At 31.2% G+C, this 27259-nt stretch overlaps 1 protein-coding gene across 2 annotated transcripts in view; it reads left to right on the forward strand.

Moving 5' to 3' along the window:
* LOC116777319 (uncharacterized protein CG3556) overlaps positions 1 to 27259 on the forward strand; it is a 49241-nt gene that overhangs the window by 1074 nt on the left and 20908 nt on the right. The window lies entirely within an intron of this gene.

The following is a 27259-nucleotide window of genomic DNA, read 5'->3' on the forward strand; positions in this document are numbered from 1 at the left end:
TATTATAATATTGAAAATGGAATAGCTTGTTTTTTTTTTTTCATGTTTTTAGAAACGAAAAAGTTTTTATACAAACTATTTAATGATAACGAATAGCAAAACAATTTATTAAATGATGCGGTCGGAAAGCAAATTCAACTTATATTTAATGAGTATAAATCTTTAAATTAAGTACGATTGTTGTACTTATCTTGGTTTAACCGACGGCCAATGGTCGCTTCAAATTCATTGTGGGCTTATTCGTATGTGATTTATGTTTTATACTGTACGTAATATTTATGGTAAGACTCTCAATAAGTTTACAAGAGCTAGCAGCCGAGACAATAACGCACATCCGTCCCGCTATCATTACTTCATCTTGAGTGATAAACCACATACCTTGTTGTTTAAAACATACAAGCTAGTGACTTCTTTTTAAAATCATTTCACATGAAATAATTCTGATACTGTTTTACTAATTATTTAAATAATTTAAATTAATTATCTTTATTTTATTGCAAAAGAATTTATTTGTTAACACAGATAACGAATTTTTTTTTTTTAAACAATAAATCGTTTAAACGATTAATAAATTAAAGTTGCGGGATCTATTATGATATGATATTATAAGTACAGGTTATAAATAAAATATTATTATAACGCTTGGTTTCTAGACATGAGTAAATCAGTAAAAACTCCTTAGTATCACGGTAAAAATACTTACCAAATAAAACCTGATTGCTACGTCTCTCTGTGAATACTTTAAATATATGTCAGAAAATATTTGTGGTATCTGTGGTAAAAACGAGCTCAAACGTTATGTTATATGAAAACCATCAAGTGTAATATAACATATATATTATTTAACTGGAAATCCATAACACGCGTGTGCATCAGCTTCTTTCATTCGCATCCAGGAAATTGCTTCCCATTTGAGTTATTCTTTTATTTATTCGGACGTAATAAAATACTTACCGTCTAATTCGATATGGGATTTATTTAATATGAAATATTTTCATATATTACTCTCTCTCTTGTCGGTCCCTCATTACTGAGGATTGTGGTCATGTGGCATCCCGAAACGAACAATCTGAAGCCATTTGTTCCGGTCCGCTGTCGCCCTTACAGCCTGGTAAAAAGTTTTTGAGGTGGCTTCCCTAACTTGGTCAGCCCATCGAGTAGGTGGACGACCTCCGGCTCTTTTGCCCTCTATGTTACCCACTACGACCAACTCTAAAGGTTTTCACCTCCTTTTCGCATAATATGGCCAAAGTATGTATGTCAATACGCGTTGACAACAGGTAGTGGATAGCCGATGTTTGATTGAGAGTTGAGAGAAAATAGAGTCATTTGTGCGTTTTGCGGTCCATGGTATTTTAAGCATACGCCTCCAGCACTACATCTCAAATGGACCAATTCTCTATTTCTCTCTAGCTCGTACCGTCTACTATTCTGCCCCGAAAGAAAATAAAGATGGGACAGACTAATGCTCTCACTAGGCGAGATTTTGTATTGAAGCCTATTCCGCGGTTTCTCCAGATTTTTTGGAGACGCGTTTTGGCAACTTTTCCCATTCTGATGCGTCGTTGGATCTCTGGAACACAGCTGCCATCGTTACAGATTTTTGAGCCCAGATAAACAAAATTGTCAACCTTCTTAATGCCCTGGATAGTTTGAGCATTTGATAGTTTGAAAGCGCGGTCAACTATCATGAGTTTATTTTCTGACGATTTATTCTTAGACCTCATTTTCCTCTCTCCACCTCTAACCTATTTAATATGGTGATAATGTCTTGAATGTTTGTAGATAGAAGAACTGTGTCATCTGCGTAGCGTAAGTTGGACAGGCGTTTACCACCAATTGAAAAACCTTTATTCCAGTTCTCAAGGGATTTCCTTATGATGTGTTCTCCATATATATTAAAAAGCAGGGCAGATAAAATACAGCCCTGACGTAGAGGTTGCGGATAAGGTCTATTAAGTGTTCCGGGATACCCGTATCACCAAGGAACTCCCATAGGTTTTCCGATTGCACACAAGCAATGCATGCATGCCTTATCGTAGTCAATAAAGCATAAAATGACGGGTCTATTGAACTCTCGGCTTTTCTCGATAACTTGGCGGACATTCAAAATTTGTTCCCGTGTGTTCATGCCCAAGTTCTTAAGTAATTTTGCGGGAATTCCGTCTTTACCTGGGGATTTGCAACATTTAAGGCTGTTTATAGCATATTGCACTTCTGACAGTAGTATATTTGGTTCCAGTTGTGTAACCTCTGTTCTTTGCGAGGCATTTTTGATGGGCTCTCCGGTGTCATAAAGGTGTTCGCAATAACCAGTTTCGTCTGCAATAGCATATGTTTTTATATTGCGACATTTAGTCAGCTCTTTGACTTTCCTAAAAAGATCCTTCGTTTCATGCCTGTTTGAGTTTTCCTCTAGCTCAGAGCATATGTTATTGATATACTGGTCTTATGATATCTTTCCGACAAAGACTTTGCACTTCACTACTAAGTTGGCCATACGCTTCTATATCTTGTGCTAGAGTTATACCTCGCTTCTTTAATTCTCTCCTTCGAAGGATCACATTGGCTGTTTCTCAATATCTAGATGTCTTTTCGCTCCATCTCATTTTCCACCGTATGCAGTTTTCCAGGTTGGTTTAAGCCACGTACATTTCAAGTCCTGATGCGATGAGGCTGTCGAGCTGACTTGTTTTTATCAGTAGCATAGGGTCCATGTGATGCCTGATTCACATGCACATGGCCGGTAGTATATTTTACACCACCATACCCGGATTGGTGGCGCCGGGCGTCAGCCGGATCGCATGACAAAATCGCTTTGTTATTTCCGTTTACCATAATGACTCTCATGGGATAATAATGCAGTGGTCTCCCGTTTCCTTCTGCACCAGACATTTTTGGGCGTATTTAACAACCACGGCCGCTGAAACCTCTTCCAGCCGATAACGAGTCACCGGTTGGGAGTGATAGATATACCGCTCATGATCGGTCGCCAGAGCCTCGCCAGTTATCTAGCAGGGGGCACCACAGTTTCTACTTAGTAACTGTTGCCTTGCGGCGCGTGCAGGTGACGTTGACAGTTGGGTATTTTAGATATTATGACCCCTTACCCCCATCTATCACTAAACTACAAAATGGCTGAATTATGTATTTTTTTATCTCGAGCTAAAAAATTACTTCATCTTGTTATTTGTTTTACAAATAATATAAATTTTTAATCTCCTTTGTATATATAAAAGATTTGTTTAACAAAATTTATCCGTTTTTACTTATGAGCAACTGTCTATGAATAGTATGGATGAAGTTACGGCAATAATTTCACGATCTTTTCATATGGAATTCCTCTCGTAATAAATGTTTACATGTTGAGAACTAAATATATATATTTTTACTCTGTTGTCTGACCCGCAAGAAACAATGCATTAATTTTCACAACTCAATTTAACTTCAGCCGCTTTCCTCTAGACGTTTTGTGATCCGAGAAAATACGGACTATAGAAAAAGCGACTCTATTTGTTTCACAGCAAATGTCAATATTTAATAGTTCTTAAAGATTTGTCTCTTAGAAAATTGTGGCTTTTTTTTATCTGCGGTGTAACGGATAATGTAGTTATAATAATGGATTGAAGTTCAAAGTAAATACGAAATATATTCTCCTATATAAATGCTTTGTTCGAGTCTATTCATATATATTAAAATGAAAACATTGCTTTGTTAATTAAAATAAGGTTAAGGATTTAAGTATTCCTATACTAATGTATGCTTTTTTTTACAAGTCTGAAAGAACTCTATGATTTAGAAAATAAGGTTTATTATTATTCATACGTTAATATTAAAGAATTATTTAAAAAAAAAAGCAGTCGGGATTTTTTAATGTTTGCCGTTTTCGTAAAAAAATGCACGACTGGTTTATAATCTAATAAAACGCTACAAAATGCGATGGGGAATTTTACCAACATTTTATAAACCTGACGTAGTCTAAAAAAAATATGTCGATTTTCTTTAAAAATGTGATTCCGCTCGCAAATTTATTATTAAATTATCACAAAAAATATATATTTCTACTTAAACAGTATTAAAATTCTAACTTTATAAATTGTATAACGTAAATGAAATAAAGCAGTTAATTTAAAATGAATTACTGCAAACTTTCGTCCTTATTTAAAAATGTACCTTGTCCGTCGTTTGGCTTTTAATTTTAATAAATTAAGGGTGCTAACTAGTTCCAGAGACAGCGGCCGCGGCGAGATGGTTAATAATTGAAGCCTCGAGGATAAACATACTTAAAGCTTTTCCTATAACATGAATCTGTTTAAAAGTTTTTAAGTCCAGTGTTACGCGTATATTATTTTTTAAATCGTTTGATTCTGTATTCATTTGTGCGGTTCTAACAAATCAGTACGATAACTTAGTTTCTTTGTCTTCAACAAAGACATGTCGTAGGCGCTTGTAAGTTTATGGGAATTTAATTCATTACATATTTTTGTAATAGCGATATTATTAACGAACGTTATAACCAGGTTATGCAAATAATAATGACTCACCGCCATTTTGTTTGTCCGAACGTACGTAATGTCAGAATTTATAAAAAAGCATGGAGCTTAGCGGGCGTCGAGTAAATTTTTACTGAGGTTTAATAGCATTGTTACAACAATTTATTGTATTTAAATATGAATTTATGGCAACATTTTTCGTTATAACAAATCATTCTCAAGCTAAATAACGTGATGGTGCTGTGAAATTATTTCGAACCATGGTCATATTCAGGAAATAAATATATTAGTAAAACTTAATTTTTTTTCGTGTTTTTAAGTATATTTTTTTTATTTCAATGTAATCAGTAATGGTAAACCTTTCATTTCAAACTCTTAACCCGGACGATGATTGCTTGTACAATGAATCGGAGCAATTTTCAATTTAATTTAAATATTTTTCTGTTGGTTTTTTCAATCGTGCCTGTAAACGGATTTTTCAGTTGGCATTATTATTTTATAGCATTTTTTTTTTGTTACATTTTGTCCAGTGGCCTTTGTTTTAATAAACTAGGACCGTTATAATGTTTTTATAACGGTTTAATAGTTTTAAATATTTATTTATTTCGTTGCTGCCACAGTTTTCTTTGATTCCTAAAGATTGTTTTTTTTTTTTTACTTAGATATGAATTATAAAATTCAATAATTTTTAAATAATAAATAAGCAAATGTATTGTACTTCTCCTGATTCAAAACAGATATATACATATGCCATATATTTATTATTTATTAAGTAAACTCTTGGTATTGATTAAGTTTATTTTACAGCCTGGACATAATATTAATTAATACCTTAAAAAGCTCTTTCTCGTTTCTAACTTCATCCGCCTCTCCTGAATGAAGGCTTTATTAAATACACGGTTACTGCTGTATATAATACGATGTTTTCATGAAAAACAGCTCAAGGGCTTATATTTCAAAACATTATGAGCGTAATTTAGATGTCTGGATGTTTATTAAATAATAATAATTTTATAAAGAAATATAGAAAACAGTTTTTTTTTAATTTGATAATGCGAACACGTGTTAGGGACACTTTTATGTATAGTGTACATCCAGCCTTAGAGCGTGACTTATAACGAATGTTCGAGCACACGTTAAATCGTATTAAACACAAGTTTGTGTGTCCGATTTGGCCAGGTGAAACAAAAAGACATTTTTTCATTCAATACATTATAAATAGTTTCATATAGAATTAATACATAAGTGATCAAGTCGTCAGCAATAAGGAACTTAAAATCTTTTATTGCCCGATACCACTTCTGGCAGGCAACCAATCATAAGACAGTTAGTTGACTTCATTCGTTTGCAACAATGCATTGGAGTGAAAATAAAGCTATTAAAAATCCCACTCCCACTTAGTATTGAAAATTAGTTAGCTATAATTCGTGCTATCTAAAACGTGAATGAATTAACTAATTGAAAGTTATTTCTTGTTAACACAGCGTGATATAGATTGATCAATAATTTGAAAGCCTAAATAATGTTATTACACTTCCATCGTTAATTTTCAAAACGTCTGTTAGGTTTAAAACTCAACAAATGAAAAACAAAGGAATTTATTAATCGTTTTATTATTGAGAGCGTTCAATTCTATTGTGTGTAAAAAACAAATTCTAATCATTATTTGATGTATTTTTTTTTATGTTCTCAAAATAAATTATATTAGCTTATGAGAAATGAACTATAGACAATAAAATTGTCTTAACTGATTTCTGAACGGTGATTACAGGCGATATACAGTTTAAGTTCAGAAATATAAGTGAGTTTATATAGAAATACATTTACTTATAATAATATCCACGATCATAAACCTATCTTAATGGGAACTGATATTGCTCCCAGGACAATAATACATCTCTTTTGTTCTATTCTAAGCTCTATTCCATTAATATAAAATTTATTATGGAATGCTCATAGATATATCGAGTATAATTATTCCAGTTTTCAAATGCCATTTCATTTAAGTGGGACTTAACTTTAACACCCTAAAGACTTTAATGGCTTGGCACCTTTGTTATTATTTGGTACTGTTGGATTATAGCCTTTATTTTTATATAACTAAGACCTATACGGTTTATGGGAAAATATACACACGCCATTGTTTCTTTGAAGTTTGCTAGCACTTTGAACGGTGACCTGTTTTCGACGCACTTCATGGTTTCTATAGGCAGCTGAAAGGATTGCAGCATTATGTTCTATGTGAACACTTCAGGGGGAAATACAGGATTTAGGGGAAAGTATTATGTGTTTATTTTGGACTCTGGACATATAGACTTGAAGTAAGATTCTCCATGGAATATTATCATCAGCAAATGAAAACACATCCCATGAAAATGGAAACGTTATTACAGAACGTTCTTAATAATTGATTGCGATGATAAGTATTATTTATAAGTTATGATTGCATAATTTGTTCGAAACAAACATTACATGTACATTTAACATGAATGTAAATTCTATAAATTAACTACAAAGCGGTATCATCTCAAGCTTAAAATCTAGCTATCAAAACCACCTTATATGCAAAGGATATATTCTATGCTATTCTATACAGCTTATCTAAAAGCTACTTTTATATATATATATATATACAAATACGTGGAGGGGATGTTGCCTCGGTGGATATCAGTAGTCAACTGAGCATATATGTATAAATATGACAAGATTGCTCAATTTATATGCAATACGTCACTGGCATAAATATATCTGAGTCCCTTGTTCTATCCCCCTCTAACTTTCTCTATCTCCCTCTATCTCGTTCATTCCACCCACGTGATAATATTTGAATTATATTACGTTGGTGCCGTACTCTGGATTACCTGCCCGCCATTTATAAGGGGGACGGTTATTGGGCTGTATTAGATTGTGATTTTATTAAAAATAACATAAATTATTGATATTATAATAATAATAAGATGTTTTTAAATAGTAAACCAATTACATGGCTATATTTATTGGTTTTATTTTTCGGTTAAGAATTGGCTGCAACACTTCAATAATTCGCAAACACGGCTTATTACGTTTCTATCGAACTTTAAGTATATTTGGCATGTGTCCATGACAAACTAAAACCGTTATTAGTATTTAGGAGTTGAAATTAGAAGCCTGTAACAATGTAGATAGAACAATGCAAGGATGTAGCAGTTCCACCCAATTAACAGTTTATCTACGTCTGTGCTATTGTCTATGGTATGAAATGCAAGAGATAACGATGTTCTGTTTTGTCTATGGTACGAAATATAATGTGACGTTTACATTTATTTGTCTTTGGTTTCACAGTTTTATAAATAAATATATATGACTTTGAATAATTAATTTAACGAAAATTTTATGTATATGTTCGTATAGAATTTTTAATTTCCACATCCAAAACACTTACACAGTCACACAGTACGCCATAAATATACATTATAAATTTATACCGTCGCGCCAGCTCGTATAATTTGCGCCAATCACTGGCCACTGGGAATCTTACTTACGGCTGCAATCCCTTTACAAAATTAAACTCAAAATTCCATTAATTCTCAATTCTCTTTGAGGGTATTATGCACTCAGTTAACTAACTAAATTATACGAGAATTACGTTCGTAAAGTGGAGCTGTGAAACATTAAAACGGCACTATTCAAATTTAAAATTAATAGATTCAAACTAGGTGAATTAAGCGTTTTGCATCATGGACGTCTGTGTTAATGTTCAGGTAACGATAGAGTTGATTTGATGACGATGATATTGCAGCCTTTGCAGGTTAGTCTGAAAATCTTCAAGGGATTTGATCTGATCGTAAACTATTCCAGCATTTTCGTATTGGATTTATTGTATAACTTTTCATATCCTGTCACATTCAGGTAACGAAAAATAGTCCGTTAGCCATTTTGCATATTCGCGATCTAAATGTTCTGGGTATAAAACTTACTTTAAATCCGTATTCCAGTATGGCGCAGTCGCAATTTGCCTATTGTTCGACCGCTTGAGACTCACATACAACCTACGCTCATGACAAGTGGATGGTAGCGTTAACATATAAATATATGGGACTTTGGTTAGCCTTAGCTATTTACTGGAATGGCCATTTTAATATGCATATATTCTGTCATAAAATTAGTATAATTTTACCATTGCTTTCGTTACATTTAAGTGATATATTATCTGATAGTGCGTCTTATGGGGTTTAGCTACTAGATAGTTAAAAGGTAAAGATTATGGACAGTTGGGGAAAGAACTTTATATTGATATAAAGTAAGTTACAGTGTTATTAGGGTTTCTGGCACTGAGAGAAGCAAATACTACACTATTTCGCTGTCTCAGCAATATTTCGATTCAGAAAATGTCACTTTTTAAAAACCATACACAAAAATCTCTTATCCTATATTAACTATTCCTTATTACGATTTTTATAAAACCTTTATTCCATAACTTTATCAACGGATTCTTTACAATTCATTTGTTCGATGTGCCCACATTCTCAGTAACTCAATTAATGTAGGCGCGAATAAGTTTCATGCCTATACGAAACAACTTCTAAAACTTTAGCCTAAGCAAAATGTTTCATACCGTTTACAAATTAATTATAATATCATTTAAATAACTTTTAACTGCACATAACAGCTGAATATATAACTTAAAATAATATTGTCTCTTCTGCCGACTATACAAGTTAGCCGCCCATGAATTCACAAGTATGGCAACGAGCCAACGAATCCGTATTTCAGATTTTCTAATAGACAAATCGTGAGTGCATTAAACGCAGCTATCTGCAACCAAATACGATTCCCTTGATCGGAATTCTACCGATAATTCGCTGATAATGTTCAATAATAAAAATAAATGAACGTTTAAGTAATTATTTATTTTATTATCAGCTGTGAGTTGACTTTTGACCTGTGAGGTAATAGTGAAAATATTGAAAATTATTGCTTTGATACCGGATACCGGGAGAGCATAAACGATGCAGGTGTTTCCGGATATCCAGCGGCTCGTGGTGTTTTATTTAAAATAATGGCCCGCTGAAGATGTTATCGGTCATGTACCGGGATATAACGTTCACAATTCATTTTTTTTTTTGCCTTTTTTACTCGTTACATACATGGATTTTGCTTTTCAATATCTCCCCTTCCGACATTGTTATTTTTCATCATTAAAACTTTTACCGTGGATAAATCGGAAAAAACTTAATTTATAAAATTTATTATTATAATATTTCATCAAAATCTTTTTATAAATGTAAATGTATTTTAATGGTACAATAGAAAAACTTACCTCATTTCTCCCGCGTATAACCCTATTTTAATGTTAGCCGAAGTATATTTATCTAAAGCTGTTATCTGGGTTATTAAGTTGTCGGGAAAAAAAGGTTTTGGTAAGTACTTATATTTTTAAGGGCACCTACAAAGTTCACTTCCACGATATCGTTAGATATAAATAACTATGTGAAGAATTCCATATCGTTATATATGTCTATGTATAACTATATGTGTATGATTCCTCAATTTTTATATATAGAAATAAATTACAGAGAATAATCCACATATTATTTTCTTTTGCATAAAACAAACTTGGATATTAATCATGTTAACAAACACAAAACGAAAAACTTGCACGAGTTTAAATTATGCTGTCCCGAGTAACGTCCGCAGGTAGAGTAAACCTTTCATTATATTTCTTATCTACAGTAAAGTTGAGGCAACAAAGGCTGGAATACCTCAGATATTAATTTTTAAAGTGTAATTTATTACAAAGAATATTATAAGTAAGGCTTATATTAAAATTGCTCGCCGTTTTCATAATACAAATTAAAATAATTACTGCCTGTAATTAATTTCTTGTTTTTGTTTATAATAATTTGATCGTTGAAAATTTTATTTCATTATTAATTAGATTTAGTTCATATTCAACTATTATTATTATATTTAAAATTTGAACTATTAATTTAAATAATATTTCAGTATTTAAGACTTTATCCACAAAATAGTAGACAAAGCTTTTAACACAAAGGCGTGATTGTTATTTTAATAAGTTCATAATGTGATCCCATAACTATGACGGATAGTGTGAAGTTGGAATTACTTGGGAAATGCATCCAAGATGGCTGCCTGAAATATGACGTAGCCCTGAGCGTTAAGAGGCTTTTAAATTCAATGCTTTCGTATACATGACGTGTGCAAAGTTATCAATCTTAACGTTATCTCAGATTTAATTCACATAAAAATTAAATGAATTCCATTCGAAGTATTTTATTAAATGAAAAGCTCTTGAAATGTTTTGAATGTAGGTCCTACATGCATTATAGTTTTCTAGTAAAGCAAAAACTCCAGATTCTATAGCATAACATAAGCTTTTGCTCTGAATGATAATTCGTATAAAAAATAGAATAACATACGTTTGATTAGAAAATAATTTAACCTATTAACTGCTCCCAATTGAAAATATCAAGAAAAACCACAAGCTAAAACTAGTGTGAACATAACAATGCATAGTAACGCCCGGCTAATTTTTAGATGACATACTGTGTCTTAGTAAATCGGGGCAATAACAAACATGCTCTTATAAGCGCTTTATGAATGTGCCTCGAAAAATTTAATATTCGTGGACCAAAGCAAGACTGAGTGCTAATGTTATTATGGCTGCGTCATCTACATAATGTACGTTCGTGAAAAATACAGCCTTCGAATTCCACATGTTCAATTGTTAGGAAAGACAATTTTAAACAGAACGGAAGATAATAAAGAGGCCGGGGATTTTCTTTTTGTGTAACTGAAATAAAGGCATTCAAGAGATGCAATTAATTTAATTTTATCACTTGTCATGTTTACTCGTATTAGTTTTATATAGTATTTAGGTCCGATTGTATTTAAATCAAATAAAACGGAACGAAATCGATATTAGACAAGTAGTTAGGAACGTAAAGGTCTTTTTTGCAACGATGCTGACGCGAATCGTACTCGTTAAGTTTAAATAACCTCCACATTTCTTTTTGAAACTGTGCATTTTTTTTTCACTGGTTCCGTCGCTTCCGCTCTCGGTGATTAAGTGGTTAAACTAAAGTTATTTGTATCCAAGTTCTATCCTTTGAATCAGCTTCAAGTGGGAACGGAAAAAGAAACAGAAAGATTTTCTTCCCTCGCTGTTTTGATCTAAGAAAACTGCATAAGCAATGTGCATGCATTTTTAATGTATTTACGTAGCGTCAACATAAAATTTTCATATTCGTTGCCATTTATTTGCGTGCATAGCTACATGTGCCGTGTAATACATAGTCTAGACGAAGTTTTGCTTTGAGTTTAAACACACTAGCCAGCTTGTATCCGATGCAGTGGGAAACTAATCTTAAAGCACGAATGTATGGGGTACGTTTATTGCCTATTTATGAACTTTGTGATCAAAATATTTGTTCTTATCCCTCAGTTTAGTAGATTATTATTTGTATAACAAAACTTATACATGGATATATGTAAGATATTGACTTTCACGTGTGAAGCTATTTAAAAGAAATGGTTTTAGAAAATGATAAATAAGGGACATCTGAGTATTGGTCACTTTATATGTATTTGTTAACCAATCCTGGTCAGCATGTTATGTTTGAGTGAATACATATTATTTTTGAGTAATAAGGGTTAATTTTTTTGTCATTGTATATTATTGAATCATTGTTAGTTATCATGACAATGTCTACGCCTTGTCACTGGCCCCCGATCAATATCTTTTTGGTCCTTGATTGATGAAAAATATATTAAATCGATCCAATGATGATTATCGGATAATATTATGTTAAATGAAGTCGTGGCCTTAACCTCCAGGCCATATTTTAATCAATGCGTTTAATAATTAATCGCGTTAACAATAAAAAAAAATTCGTGCATACAGAACGAGTACATTCCAATTATAGATTATAGTAGGAAAAACAATGCAATGTCATAAATAATTTCATGATGTATGTACACGAAATTCTTAATTTAAAATCAATTCACGTGTAGCACTCCGTTAATTCTATCATTTATCAGCGTTATGACGTAAATGTATTAGTCCTTACGAAAACTGCAACTAATTAAGGAGATGTTTCTTTATATTGGTGTCAAGAATGGCTTGGTGATCATCTGCCGTCCCTAATGGAGAACCACGGGCGCAAACAGATCAATCCACGTCGTTTATATTAAACTAGTCTGCTTTAATATTTCATATTAAAAGAATATCGTAATAATGAAGTACTTCACGGAAACGAACGGACACGTCGCCTCGATTAATCTATTAAAATGTTAAGTGGTCATTAATTTCAGCACACTTAACTGTCGAATCATTAATGTGTCCTTATATTAAATTATCTCCACGGGGTCGGATTACAAAGAGTATTATATCAAATTGACAAATTAATTACCCGAAGGACTTTAACGGGAGGAGAGTTCGTTAAGAAACTTTAAAAAAATAATAATCAAATTAATTGAAACGCATAATTAATTTCCATTGTACATACTGGACTAGTTGGTTTTTTTTTTTTTCTTTTTTTTTTCAAAAGCAGTTGTTAACAATGCTGTGTGGAGTATTTTTGTGCTTTCAACTTTACGCGGACTGGTTTAATTGCATTCTGGTCGGAGTGTTTTCTTAAGTCCTGCTTGTTCGAACTATCAATGCAATTTGTATTAATTAAAATTAATTTAAGCGAGCGCTATTTGATTTCTACCTGCTGTTAGTTCGTAGGTGAACTTGAGGTATACGAAACGGACTCTAATTCGACGAACAGCAAGAAATACAGATATAATATAATAGAGATCTCAATCAAACCTATTTGAGAACCGCACAGATTTTTAGAAAGTTAAACGAATGAATTCTTATATATAAGTATTTTTAAACATTATTTTTGTACACAAAACTAGCTTTTTATTTCTAAAATTATTTATGTGGATTAAACAAGTTGAATTTCCTTGACCAATATGAAACAACGTTTTTTTTTGTTACACGATATCCTCAGAACAGACCGTTCCCGCTAACCATATATCGGTTATGACAAAACTGTATAAAACAATGTCAATTAGTTTGTTTATATTTGAACCGATTAAATTTTCATCTTTCTCCATTACCGAAAATAGTTTCACGTATTTTCGTACATCTCTAGTGTTTGAATGCAAAAGCAAAAGTATGTTCTAACCTAGTTAGCAAGAATAGATTCTTTGATATCTGTTCTAATAATCGACCCATTTTCTTTTTGAAAACTTGAACGAATCTTACCGAAACTGAATTTTTTAGTATTAGAAATAATTTACACCAGCCTCTATTATATTTTTTTCATTTAACAGGAATTTTATTATTGAAATAGTTTTACCAGGCGAAAATTTTCATTAAATCCTTGTTGGAGACCTATTCTTATCTCTAGCGAACGTTCTTTTCAATATGCTCTCAGAGTCACATCCCTGGAATCACTTATAAAGGACATCTGGGGATGACGTCACCAAGAATCGAGAAGATTCCTTAGAATTGATCGTAAATCTAAAGACGCCCTTCAGAGTACACTTATTAAATAAAAAAAGAAAATATGCTATGGAATTTCGATAATTGAATTTTAAAAATATTTTTGTGTTATATAACTATAAATCTATATTACTATTCAGATTTCATTTTAATTTATCCATAAATACAAACGCATTCATATTATGTTTTACGGTTCATGATGTTTGAAAGGCTTTTAATGTTATCAAATTCCAATCCAATCTAGTCTTTGTTCAACATATATTGGATGTTTGTTGGAAATATTTTAATACTTCTAACATAATATATTTTTGAGTATAATAAAAACGGATGTTCTTATTATGGAGATTTGAATTAAAATTTCGGAACTTACGTCAAGCATTGTTTTCTTAAAGAATAGTGTGTGTGTTTGACTTGTCAATGTCACACGCGATTCTGTTACGGGATTCATTATAGCCGGTTATTCCAGGTTTTTGTTTCACCAATATGTTGTCTAAGATGATTCGTTGTAAACAACATAATAGTAATTAAAATTTAACGTTACAAAGCTATTTATCTGCGGCGTACCCAAAAACTTTTAAGCGTAGCTTTAATTAAATCTATTTAAATAATTAACTTTATTTTATATTTAATTGATGGGCAGAAAAGGTTAAAATTTTCGCATTACCAATTAAAGTCGCTGTGGGCGTTTGGCAGTGGGATGTTAATTCGTTGGCCAGTCTCTGCCTATTCATTACGGCATCGTTTTCGTTATAACGGTTTGATATTTGATGATTCCCTCATTTTCTTTTATTGCTAAATGACACATATTTAAAAAAAAAAAAATTTTTTTGTCAGAAGTAAAAGTTCTCTAACGAAGCCGAAAATTTATATTCTAAAGAGGACATTGCATACACGAAAAGGATTCAATTGTATCATGGCTTTGAGTTTCATATTTTGTACATATTTTTGCCTATATATAACCACAATGTTAGACCATCTCCCATATTTTATATGTCCAACGTCAACAATATGCGTTTCAAAGGGAATCTCCGAAATGACTTTATACAAGGAAAAGCATCTGGCACTGACGTTACCGAAGACTCAGAAAATTGCTTAACGCTCCGAAATGTCTTATTGTTAGAAAATAATAGAAATATAAAAATCGGGTCCGGTTCAGGGTTTCTGTTGAAAATAAATCTAAAAACTCCAAATGTACCACACATATATAAAATATTAACAATACACTTGAAACTAATTAGTGAGTTTTGTTCCTGAATCCTCTCGACGGACTTGAAGAATTACCTCATTACTGAGCATCATTCACATACAACATAATTAGCTCGAATTTATGCTTTTATTTCTTTATCCGATGCTGTTGGATTTGTTTTGTGTAAATAAAAATTATACACACATCTTATTTGAGTTTTGATATGATTCAATGGTTATAAAGCAGAACGGATGAATTCTGACATGTTATACATATTATAAGATAAATCCCTTTATCTCAGTCTTGATCATGCTTGTAGCACTCATAAAAAACGCCATAAACTATGTTACGTGAAGATAACATATCTTTTGGTAACGTTGAAAAAACCTTATATAAACTTTAACACGGCTCCCGTCTTGCTAGTTTTACGTCTAGTGAGTCAGTATAAAGTGGATATTGATACAGGAATCACACATTGTAGTTAACATTATATAATATCTTATATTTGACGAGACATTTGATTTACTTAGTTAAACAAACGATCATAGCAGCCATATTTGATTATTAATTTACGAAATATTTACATGGAACATAATAAAAGAAGCTGTCATCTCAACCTATTTTCCATTGTGATTTAAAAAAAAATGAACGAAACAATTGGATTAAGGATTTAAGACTTCAGGATTTTCCTCTTACCCGACGTAATGGCATCGAGTTAGCTTTTTTAAGCTAATTTCCTTTGAGATCATTACCTTCTATCAGACTCCTATAAACATTGCGATTCGCAGCAACAGTGCAGTACCATAAACTCCACCCTGGTTATAAAAAAACTCTATCGCTTAATCTTCTTAGTCAACGGATTAAAAATGCACGTACGTAATGCCGCTCGGAACTTTTTTTTTGTGTTTTATACTCTAGTACTGAAAATCCACATATATATATATATATGTAACAACATAAATTTTTAACTTAAACCTATATTTTATAATAGAAATAATTTCAATAGATTCAAATCCACTACATTTAACTCCGCAATTTTGAGTTCTGCATTAATCTCGACGTCTGAAGGATCGTTACAATGACCACTGTGTAGTTCTCGTATAAATAGTTATATAAAATAATATATTGAAATTTAAAACGGCCACAAAAATACTATATAACAATACGTTCTGTTAAACTGAATCTCGTTAGATAGAAATATGGTCAAATACACCCAATTATAACAAAACACCCATATCAATTTATGAAAACCCTCGTTATTATGAATCACTTGTATTTATCATAATTATTACATCAAAGGCAAATGGGTTTCAAAATATATCGTGTCATTTGCAAAGGTATGAGGTTAAAACGAATACGTTTAAACATAACGTTGGCGTGATCCTCGGTGCTGAAAGATTACACGCCGTAAAACTTAGACAAAGGTAGACCAAATATAATCACTACACACGAATAACGTCGATGTCCAAATAAGAAAGAAAGCTCTCGCTATGAACCACCAGGGTTTAAAAACAGTAATATAAGACATAGCATATATATATACACATATATCTGTATATGCATAAGAGTTGCCCTCAGCGAGAAATGTATAGTGTCTTAAAACAAAACCTACGTTTCAGCCCTTTCATTTTAAATGACATTGATATCGACTGCAGCGACATCTGCCGGTCTAATTTGTGAATCGAAACCGTCTGGGGCTAACCTATATGAGTGCAAAAAAGATTAACTCAAATCGATCCAGCCGCTTCGTATAAATTCAGTGACATAACACGTAAAATAGAACTACATATAAAGAGATAAATATAAATTACTTAGCGTTTATACGACAAAGTATTTAATTAAAATCATTTAGGTGATTTTATTATATTTTCTTGTTAATAAATAAAAATATATTATCATCTAACGAGTAGAGAGAGTCATTACAATCACACGGTAAGCGATCAAACGGCTCACTGGAGTGGATGAATCCAACAAAACAGGTGACCATAAATAACTTCTGGAACGTAATTTATTAATAATTCATACGGCTATGAGGTTTTTTCAAATGTGTACAATGATAAAGTCAAATATTAAATAAAAAATCCTAGTAAGAACTTTATTTTGACATTATTTCATAATTCCAAATCTCGTAATACCTGAATAAAGAATAAAATTAAAAAAAAAATTACGTGTGTTTCGTTCGGTTATATTCATTGTACGTAACAAAATTCATTGCCATATCAAATAAATTAATAATTAAACTCTAATTAATTCAATAAAAAATTAACGTCTCAGAGCGAAATTGTTTTACAAAATTAATAAAAAACAGTCAACTTAAAGTAGCGTAAGAAAGTTTTAAAGTTTCGTGAGAGCACTTTAATTTGTTTTTATGCGATTTACTTTATAATTAACACCCTCTTATACTTTATGTTTTGCATTTTATTAAATGATATAAGAATTTCTAAGCTCATTTTGTTTGAACTATGTAGATACAAAGGAAGGTACAAGGACGCGATTATATTAATATTGCATTAGATTAAGGGTTCGGTTAAGAGAAATTAATTAAAAGAATGTTTGCACTAAGACGGGGAGATCACGAATAAATTAATTGATAATAATTTTATATATTTTTTTTTACTTTTGTGTGCGGAACACGCATCAGACGGCCATATCATCACGCACGAATAAGTCATGGTCATACCTCCTTTTAACTACGCTTACACCTAACTCATACCCGCTATTGATTTATTATTTCAAATGCGCAATAACATTATTTTTATAATAAAAATTGTATGGTTATAATTTTTTGTAACATTTTAATATGTTAATGCTTCTTTTTTCATAACCCATTTTTTATATAATAATTTTGCTAATATTTATCGGGATACAAAAAAAAGACATCAAAGATTTAATCACGAAATATATAAGTTTCCTAGTCACATACAAACCGGATCAGCGATCTTTATTTTTCAATGCTATCACTTGGTCAGACAAATAATATATTTTTTTCTTTTTACTTCCTGATGAATAGTGGTGACTGTCATTCCACCCGTGGTAAGGTGATTACGTGTCTCTCGATAGAATATTGAAAACTTAGGTACATGATAATTTTTCAGTACAATTATTAAGAGCCCGCGCACACAGAGAGCGGTCAGCTGCCCTCTGTGTGCGTTGAAAGCTGAACGCGGAACTCGGAACACGGAACTCCTGACCGCTCTCTGTGAGCACGGGATCTAAGCAGTGTAAATGTCGTACAGTTACTGTTCTTAGTTATCACAATGTTATTAAGACACGAATATTAAAAATAGTTTATATAAGTATTACATAATTTAAATATAGAAAGGAACTATTACACATTATGAGTATATTATTTGATTCACGAAATAGTCTGTATAATATATAATGAAAGAAAAATCATCTTACGTACACGAAGGAGTCTGTAATAGGGAAACCAAGGGGATAACTCGGAAGCCTAGGTTGGATTACTGCTTGCGAAGATGAATTCCGCATCCCATATTATAAAACGTAGCACACACACGTCATATATATATTTTTTATTTAACTAACCGATTTCATATTTTGAAAACAGATAAAAAATAAAACACATATGTAGATTAAAAATAACCTTAACGACAGCGAAACAAAATATTTTATTAAAACTCATATGGTAGAATGATATTAAAGTATATTGAAATTGTTAGAAAAATTCTACAGAGACAAAAGCAAACATCTGCTGTTATGCAAAATGCTGCAATTTAAATTTCAGTACGTTCTAAACTTATAGCAATATGAAACGTTAATATTGACAAAGAGATATTTGTCGATATATTCATTCTATTCCCTTGTGTTTCATATAAAATGTGATGTTCAAAACATATTCCAAAGGCTCTATTGTATTAACAATAAAATTATTCATGCTCGAGTGTTACCTCTTCAAGGAAAACATTTTTAATTAAATTGTGTGGAGGGTTTTCCATCATGACTCCCGCTTTCTCCTAAAGAGTTTTATAATGAACCACAAACTATTTCTGTCCTCTATTACTTTTTAATTTTTATTCTATGCTATTCTTTACACTACCATAATATACTCTATATATAATGATTACATAAATATTATTGTATGTTGGAATGGAATTAATAAATATGAAACGAAAACAATATTTCGTTCATTTCGAGTCCCTCTCAATAAAGTATTGTATTGTATTATTTCACACGTAATATAACCTTCGTCAAGTCAATATTTATATGAGATATAACTGGCCGGTGTCAAATACGTGTCCGCCATCTTGCTTGCCTATATATGTATATTTAGTTTATTAAAAGATAGAACAAAAATATGCTAAATCAATGCTGTTTAAGAGGTAACGTATTTAAAAAAAAAACTATTCAACACTCATTATGGGAAGTTTGTTTACGCCTGCTCTCGATGTTTATAATCATGTAAGCTTTGCTACGACAAGAAAAAGCTTCTCCCACAAATATATTTAAGTCCTGTATGAGAAACCTGTATCTCATTAATCTTGGTGTGCCACAAGATAATCCAGAATTAACCACGACTGAGCCGAGATGTTGCGGATACAAATGAATGTAGAAAATATATAATTAAAAACATCTCGTTAGCATCAAATTATTCCACATAATAAAAAAAAAATATATATCAGTACTAGATTAAAGATTAAAAAGAAATTGCAATGTTGATTGCATTGTTCTTCTATTAATGAAGTTCGAAAATAGTCCATTGCCTTAAAATGGTATATTTTAAAATTCAGTAATAAAAATTAATAAAAAAAAAATATATATATATATTTTATTAACATCATATTCATTGAACAACATCTTTATAACAACAATAACACGTTATATCTTAGTGTTTTATAACGCTAATAGATTTTAAATAATTCTCCTTTAATGCATTTCAACGGTTTATAAATTTAAAGTTGGGTAGGTAGTGTCTACTTGAGTAGCGTATTGCATTTTTAATTCAAAACCTTCAACAGAAACCGGTTTAATTAAAATGTATGTACTCAGTTGAATGTATTTTATACTTATTTTTCTAAAAATCCATTTAGAAATTGTGTTATGATATGAAAAAATATCACGGGATGATAATATTTAATTTTTTATCTGTGTATAACGTTATATAGAAGCTGTGTTTATTCTGCATGATATTAATTAAGAATTAAAACATAACAAACATTAATAATGTGATAATATTAACTGTAAATAAATATATTTAATTTAGGATTGAATTAAAGACTGTATTTAATGAAAAATATATGACAGCTCACATTTTCGAACGATTCGTCATCTTGAATAGGTATTGTGTCTTGAATAAGCAATTTTTTTCATATAGCAACATCGAATATTAGTTATGTCAAAATATTATTTTTAATGTCAAAGTTAGACGGATACCTGTAAATACAATATTTACCTATAACAATTTATCGGTACCGTATATAAGAATGGAAAATCTGTACAAAAAAATAGTGACACAATATCAAACGATTTCGTTTATTTCGATTTCCCACTCAATAAATTACGACATTATATTATTTGACACGTAATATAACCTTCGTCAGGCATTACATGAAATGTACCCAGCGATATCGATTACGTATCCACCACCTGAGTGAGAGAAATACTTTTTTTTAATATAAAATTTGATCCTGCACACCTTCATTCTTTACGAAAAATACTTTTAACATTATATATGATTTATTAAAACATGTTTTAACTAGTGTAGCTTAATAGTGATCCGCGCGTCCGTCAACACGTCTTATATCTTAATCTTAATCGATATTACAATGTTTTAATATAACTTTAATAGCACCAACAATTTCGATAAATTCTTTTCAAGCTCTACACCATTTTTAACATTCGTATGTTTATCGTTACTGGTTATTGCTTTTAAGTAGAGTCAAAAAAGAAATTCTATCTTTATAATGTGACTGACACATGTGTATAACAAATATATTTATCCGCTTTCAGTTTTTGAGAATTTAATTAATAAAGTACCCAATCTTATGTCACCGGATGTACGGAGATTCATCATGCGACGTATCCATCTTGTGTGGATAATTTATCTGTTCTCCGTGGAAAACCCTCAGCGTTTGTGATAATTTTCCTTCCGTCTTATTCTTAAATAATGTAAAAAAGTGTGTTTACGAAAAAAAACTTTCCCGTGTCTAAGATTTCACGTCCAACGTGTAGGCGTATAGCTCTGAGTTATATGTTAACGTGTGTATGAAATATAGGCTTCAACAACAACAGCCAAGGAAACTGAATGATTTGATACAATAATGTTTCTTTAGTAAACAAAAGTTCATTTTTATAGTATGATTAACTTTTAACTGTATCGGTTAAAAGGGAATCGAATTGTTACATGAATCGTATAATTTTCATTGTTTTCATTATTTATTACCTACTTCTATTGACCTATTATTTATACTTCCATTCAAACAAATAAATTGTCTTTCCGTCCTTTTTCCTCTTGACCAACGATATTAAAGATCATAAATTTCTCTTTTAAATTTGTATGTAATGTTATTTGTGATCACATAATTCGAGAACGCTAGCTAATGCCGTCCTAACTTTAATACATTACGATAACAATTTGTTGAGCTTTATAATAGATGTAAGTCGGTATATTCTTGTCATTGTGCGAGTATCTCCATTATACCCAGTAACAGCGGCAAATCTATTTCACCGGATGAATTAGGGTCCAATATCCGGAAAGAAATGACAGGAATGAACGACTAAATGCAATTGTGAAGTAGGAATTGAGAACTCGTATTAAATATTGTAACTTGTATAATAAAAGACTTGTTTTTAACAGTAACTTAAGTCACTTTCGTCTAATAGTAACAATAGAAACTACCCACACATGTAAACACACGCACACGCACACGCATACAGATTTTACATTAATAATCTTAACAGGATTAAAAGTTATGACTTACATACATGTTAAAATAATAACGAAATAAAAACAACGGCTCAACCAATAATTCTTTTGTTACAAACATTGCTTTTACTTTAAATACAATTAGCTTGAAAGGGACTGCAGTGTGTTTGAAATTTAATTAATTAAACATATTCTTCAACGGATGCAAGTATAAAATCCAATTAAACGAAATGTATACAGCACAGTATAGGATTCTAGAAATACCTTTAAAAATACCCACCGAGCAGATTCCAGAAACTAAAGCACCTTTAATTAAAACGGGAACGCCTGAATATATTCCTGTACTGAACCCCGTTCCTGCCTCCCTTGGGAAGATCTGTCTTGTCTTTAGAATGACAGTATAATAATCATTATTTATCTTTAACACTATATTTTTTTCTTGTCAATGTATCGGTGGACTTATATGGCATATTTCAGGGATACATATTTTAACGATCAAACAGAATAGCTCTGTCATCACATTTTGGCTTCCGAGCCATAACGCGACCCATTAGCGCAAGTGTGACAATGACCGACTCCTCATTAAGCTCTGAAGAATATACGTGACAGTAAGATATTTTATCTCTTCGCATTAAGAAGTATCATTTTATATACGTATTATTCCTGTCACATTTTATTTTTAGTTTCCTTTCTAAGCAACCTGCGCCATTTTTGTGTCTTTTGTAGACTATTAAAGACGGCTAGTAAAATGCCGTTCCATGATTAGAAGCGTACTGTGTAATTATCAGTCATTGACCATGTTTAAACTGCTTCGTACTCCTCATTGGTATTCTGGTCAAAGGTTTCGGAGAAACAGTAGCCTTTGTAACAAGGACAGCAGCAGTGAAATTAAAGATAATTAACGGATCAATAAGGTAAAATACCATAAGTATTGAATACTGTTGGCCTATTTACAGTTTTGTTTTATGGTGTTAGGCAACACAGTTATAAATATTATAATAAGAATAACGCGACTAAAAAGCGGTTCATTACATCAGTGTCGCGTGTGACGCGAAGTGCCTATATTTAATTAGTCCAGTAGCTTGTCAACAACGAGGCAACTAAAATAGAATTATATGTTCTGTCATTTAAAAATAATTTTTCCTATTAAATATTTATCATAACTATGTGTCGAAAATAATTAATTCATCAGTCAAATTTGCGAGTTTGCTTAGCACAGTTTATGTCAAAGTAGCTAAAAGTGCTGGATAGATTTTCGTGTTTTTGTGATAGGGAAGGAATAATATTTTTAAATAGGAATGTTAAAAAGGGTGTCTGTATTTAGCTGTGATAACTTCGCTTAATACAATAGATTTACTCATATCTCTCGAACCTTCTCTCAATTCGGACTAGTTTTTTTGCTTTCCGTATACGGCCACTATTTCACAAGCACAAGTCTTTGATTCTCCAATTATACTTGACTTGTGCCATAATATCTTCTATATAAAAAAAAACTCACGAATATTATATTTTATTTAATATAAAGTTTTTTTGGTTGAAATAAATAAGAATTATGACACATTCTGCATGAACATGGTGTATATTTTAGTTAATCTTAGCTTTTGATGCAGAAAAATGCCTTCCATCTCTCCGGCCATTTGGATACAAATGTGTCGGAAGCCATTCTTTCACTGAGTGACTGGATGAGAAGAAACTCTAAAAATATCTTTAGACATACTGACTGTTTCTGAAACCCTTTCAAATAATCCTACAATTACAATACCATGATTGTAAAACGACTTCATCAAGAGCACGAATGTTTTATGAGTTTGTAAAAGAGAAAGTTTATGTAAATACTCGTTAAAGATTTAAATAGTTTACACTATATCCTAATATTTATAATACAAAAACCTTAGTACTGTCGGAGCTGAGGTAGATAAAACAATCTTAAAGTCCAGACAGTTTCTTGCCACTCGAGATTATTCTCGTAAAGCATACTCTGTTAAAGTATTCAAGAAAACTAGAGCGAGGTTCGTAAACTATTTACAATGAGAAAAATGGAATTATAATTGTTTTTCAAATGGAAAATGAACCTTATTGCTATGACTTTAAAGTATTCCAGTTCCTAGTTCTTCTAAAATATACCTCCAGCTTCACAACCGTATAAACATTTTATTTCAAACTAAACTTTTCCGCAATAACATAAAAATTTCAGAATGAAAGTTAAAATAAATATTGCTTTGAAAGTAAAATCCCGATCTCGTCTCGTCAAATTCAGAACGAAAGTTAGTGACAGATCAAAAAAAATCTACCTAGGATTTGCTCTAAAAATGTTTCAATTTCTGTTTTTATAATGTAACATTTGGCGTACTTACATTTTAGTGTGGCTGAGAGCTGTGTGCCAAGCAATATCACGAGCAGGCAGGTCAAAAACATATTAAACTTTGTTATGAGCTTTCATTAACCTCTGGCAACAAAACGAAACTGGCAAGCCGTTTAAGGAAACTTTCAATAGATTTCATGAGGGGAGATGTAAATACTATTGGTCATGATAGCGGTGCGCATTTGACCTTGATTTCACCTTTATTATATATACATCAAATTTAAGATACAATACAAAAAAACAATAAAAATATAACATGTCATGTTCATTCTAACTAAACAATTAATCAATATTGACTAAAATTGAACAAATATCGTTATGACTAATGTTTAAACGTATGTAATGCAATTAAAAATATATTTCTCATGTAAACAATACGTACATTTTTCCGATACCGTGCTTCCAAAGAAAATAACAGTGACTTATCAATATTATACGCTCTGTAGTCAAACAACGCAGTGGGGCGTACGAGTCAATCAACTGACCGAGGGGCACGTTTTATATAAAGTAATAATATTAATTCATAATTAAAACTATTTATATATATATAAATATACATATATACATATATTACTCTTGTTTATTTGTAATTATTGTAATGATAATTGATTTAAAATATAATAAGAACATTTTTTTTTATACATTAAAGCGAGCTTTTATTTAAATATCAACGTAGCTATGTATATATATGTACGTAACTAGGTTGGTTCGGATGAAATCTTGTAACTCAATTTTCGAAGCAGATATCCAATCCATTCCACCGATTGAGCAGAAATTTTGTACATACGTTAGGTTTCGGTGATAACGCTTCGTTAGGTAGGTGACGTCAGCCTAGATCCGATATTACAGCGTCCAAGATGGCGGTGCACGTATATTATAGTGCTCCTACATAACAATGTGGATATCAAAGAAAGGGCTTGATGGAAATAATCCAACCAACTGCTTAATTAAAAAAAAGTGTTTTATTCGATGGCTCTATTTTTTTACGCATTTCGCAACGTTTCTGCAAATTAATTAAGTATCTTTAAACAAAGTTTTCGCGATACGTCTACATAATACATTTACGTTTTCAGAATTATGAAATAAAATAATCTCTGTATCTTCTATAATTAACTGAGAGTTTTCTCACGATAGTCCATTTTATTATATAAAGACCAAAAAGGTTCTATACAAATTTATTTGATATATAATTCCGCATAAATCATACCAGATAGTCCCATTATATTTGAAGTGGACCTATCCTTAGCTAAAAAAGGGGAAATCTAAATGCAAACATAACTAACGTAAGCTGGTTTTGAAATATAAGAGATTTTTTTTTATCGTGGTAGTAGTGTAATTATAATCTGAGCCTAATTCAGTACACTTTCGTGACACGTTATTTTGCTGGCGTTTATGATTTTTGGGATTCAACTAGTTCATTAATATGGATTAACATTATGTTAACCTGGTGCCATCAACTAAATTGATCGTTTGATAAGTGTTTGTCAAGCACTTCGTTAATTAGATTTTTATATGCGAACAAATATTTTGGCCTATTCAGTTTGAAATGAAAGTGGTAATAGATAATAAGTGAGTCTCTACGTACATTATTTGTGTTAAAAAATAATTTTATATGTTAAATAAATTCAAATAACTGTATATGATTTTATAGAAATCGATCGTTATATATTTAGGTTGAAAGTTTTGCTTGGGTTATTTGTTCTCTCGGACATGTTCGCGTCACCGGCTTGTTTGATCACGGACCGTGTCACTGTGACTGGGGCTACTTTTACGATGAGCACAGAAGCACAAAATTTTATTATTATTACAATATTTTAAAGGCACATGTTTTATTTTATTTATTTTATAAAAATTTCTAACAGACTATAATATATTTATATACATTTACATATCGTTTATAAAAGATTTAGAATCCAATCCAAAGATACCCTAACAATTCTATTTCGGAAGGTTTCAATCGATCTAAAGTACAGTTTCGTTAGAAATTATTATATTTTATGCCGAAATATTTGTCGATTCTTTGTTTATTACTGATAGTTATGAAATTATAATTACTTTTTGGTGATTTAAATCGCATTTCAGAACGAAATGTTAAAGCAACACGATGAAGGAGGTAGAAGTAATGAGGTTCGTTACTCAATCCTCACGGTTCACGGAAAGCTTATTTTTATAATGATTACTACATATAAAATGCATAAGAAGTAATATATTCTTTCGCTGTTATTAATTTATTTCATAAAACATCTCATTCATTTAATTTTTCTCGTTGTTTTTATTGAATCAGCAAAAAAACGTTTCCATTATGTTTTTATATTATTAAAAAAAAAGATTATATCACCGCATCTTAAATGATTAAATTAAATCTCTAAAATAAAATCACTAGAATTTTCAAAGATTCTGTTAAAAAAAAAACTTCTTAGTCTTCGCTTAGTAAATTTTTAAGAATCAGATTCATAACATTTCGGTCGTCTATATTTAAATGTCTCTTTACTAACAACATACAGCTTCATAAATTCTTTAAATCAAATTACTACTGGCTGATTATAACAATGGGATCGGATAAAAAATATTTGTTACGTCATCCCGCGACTGATGAAAACACTATTAAAATTTAACGTATATAAATGCAAACTACAGGCTTTTAGAGATTGAATTTATTGTGAAATCGAATTGTCCTTTCATGCAATCAATCATGGACTTTTACAATTTTTCCCAAGCTAATAAATATATATATATATAACCTATTCCGTTGGGCTGAATTCTAAATAAATAAAATTAAAAATATATCTGGTCGCTAAGAAAAAGGAAAGGCATTAAAAAGTACTAAGATCAAGTC

This window comes from Danaus plexippus, chromosome Z, assembly GCF_018135715.1.
Source record: "Danaus plexippus chromosome Z, MEX_DaPlex, whole genome shotgun sequence".
Lineage (NCBI taxonomy): Eukaryota > Metazoa > Arthropoda > Insecta > Lepidoptera > Nymphalidae > Danaus > Danaus plexippus.